Consider the following 2,021-nt stretch of genomic DNA (forward strand, 5'->3'; position numbering starts at 1 on the left):
GCCCTTCACTCAACATTGATTTCTCTTGAACCCTGTCCCAGATATTTGTAATGTCACTCTGTAGGCAATTAAGAGGTGATAAACTCATAGATCTCCAGGCTATAGACTCAGAGGGCTTCAGTGGGATTCAATGCATGCATAGGGCTCCGCTGGGCTAGCAGTCCCTTTGGACCTCTATGGTTTGATCTGACAGTTGCTTGGTCCTTGCCCCAAGTCCCATAAGCAGTTAAGATATCTCCAGTTCCCTCCAGGGTCTTCATTTCTCTGGAGTTTTGATCAATACTTCTTGTAGACTGTTTTTTCCATAGGGCCATCATCAAAACTTTTGTTATTTACTCATAAGAATAGAACATTGTGGGCAGGTGGTGATTGGATGGCTCATTTGTTAAGTATCCAGCTTTTGATTTCAGCTCAAATCATGATCTCAGAGTCATGAGATTGAGGCCCAGGTCAGGTGAGCACTGGGCGTGGACCCTGCTTAAGATTCCCTCTTCCCCTCTCCCTCTACACCTCTGTACCCTCTCTCCCCACTCTTTAAAAAAAAAAAAAAAATAGAACATAGATTGGACATCCTCAGGCCATGTCATAAATAGAGATAATGATGATGATGATGATGATGGTGGTAGTCATGCTTATTAATACAATTTCCATGTGGCAAAAACTTATGTCTCCATGGATTGCTTGGCTGCACATGAAATAAAGCTCAAGAAATATTGGCTTAAACCACTAAGTTTTTTTTCCTAGGTGTAGTCCACCTAGAGTTGGGCAATCTAAAGTTGTGCAAGGCATCAATGAAGCTATCAATGACCCAAAGTCTATCTGCCTGTTCTGTCATCATTAGTTTGTGGACCTGGTCCCCACATTTTCAATATGGCTTCAGCACCTCCAAGCATACAATGGGGAAGGAGAGAGAACACAGGCCTTTCACAAAATAATGTTTTTATTCAAGAAAGAAAGCTCTTTCCAGGGAAATTCATTTATATTACATAGGCCAACATTTGTCATCCTGTTGCTGCAAGGGAGTTGGGAAAGGGAATAATTTTGTTCACCATCCTGAAAAAAAGAAATTTTGACAGGAAGGAAAAAGGGGAATGGATATTGACAGAGAATCAGTAGTGCTTACTATTCCTACTATTTAGCAGTCATTTTAATTTAATGGGTAATTTACATACTCCCCATCTCTAATGTGACCCATTAACCATTTTCCACAGTATCAAACTGAACATCAGATTTTAGCAACTTGCCTGAGAAAATGGCAACTTCATAATTTGAATCCAAAACTTGATTCATAGCAATAATAATATTAGTTAACATTGGTCAAATACTTGCCATGGGTCAGATATTCTACTATGTGTTTTTTATGTGTATGGACTCATTTCCCTCTCGCAGAATCCCTCTGAAGAAGTTTTATCATCCTCACTTATCAGATGAGGAAGCCAAGCCTTAAAAACTTAATGGACTTTAGAGTCAGGCAGATTTTAAGAAGTGAAGCTTGTGCTTGCTTTAGCAACACATAAACTAAAATTGAAATGATATAGAGATTAGCATGTTCTTGCATAAGGATGACATTCATATCTCTGAAGCATTGCATGTTTTGCACAGTTCCTAGAAGTTATTTGACACTTCATTGGTTAATACCAAGGAAACGGGAGGAGTCAAAACACAACATGTGGAATCCAATGTTGAGATTGTGATTTTTCCCTATAAAAAGAGAGAGAGGGACAGAAGAAGGGATAGAGGAAGAGTGGAAGTGAGGGAGGGAGAAAGTGACAAGCTCAGCTCACTCGTTATTTACCCTTTATTCATTCCTTGTTTTCTGGCCTGGGATACAGTTGTGATGTTGAGTGGGCAGCAGCCATCTTATGAGCATGAAGATTATAGACTCACACTAAGGATAACACAATGGAGAGGGAAACAACTGCTTAACTGAGTCCCTGATAACTTCCTAGAACCTCCATACCAACCTAAGCTTGCCTATTTCTGGATTTGTGACAATTTATGAAAAATAAACTACTCAAGCT

The 2,021-nt window shown here is 39.6% G+C and overlaps 1 non-coding gene across 1 annotated transcript; it reads left to right on the forward strand.

Annotated features, from left to right (window-relative positions):
* Positions 1-1,494: 1,494 nt before the first annotated feature.
* On the forward strand, positions 1,495-1,597 carry LOC116597985. The gene has a single exon (XR_004288898.1). It is a non-coding gene; the product is annotated as a U6 spliceosomal RNA (small nuclear RNA).
* Positions 1,598-2,021: the final 424 nt, after the last annotated feature.

This window comes from Mustela erminea, chromosome 8 (genome assembly GCF_009829155.1).
Source record: "Mustela erminea isolate mMusErm1 chromosome 8, mMusErm1.Pri, whole genome shotgun sequence".
NCBI classification, from domain to species: domain Eukaryota; kingdom Metazoa; phylum Chordata; class Mammalia; order Carnivora; family Mustelidae; genus Mustela; species Mustela erminea.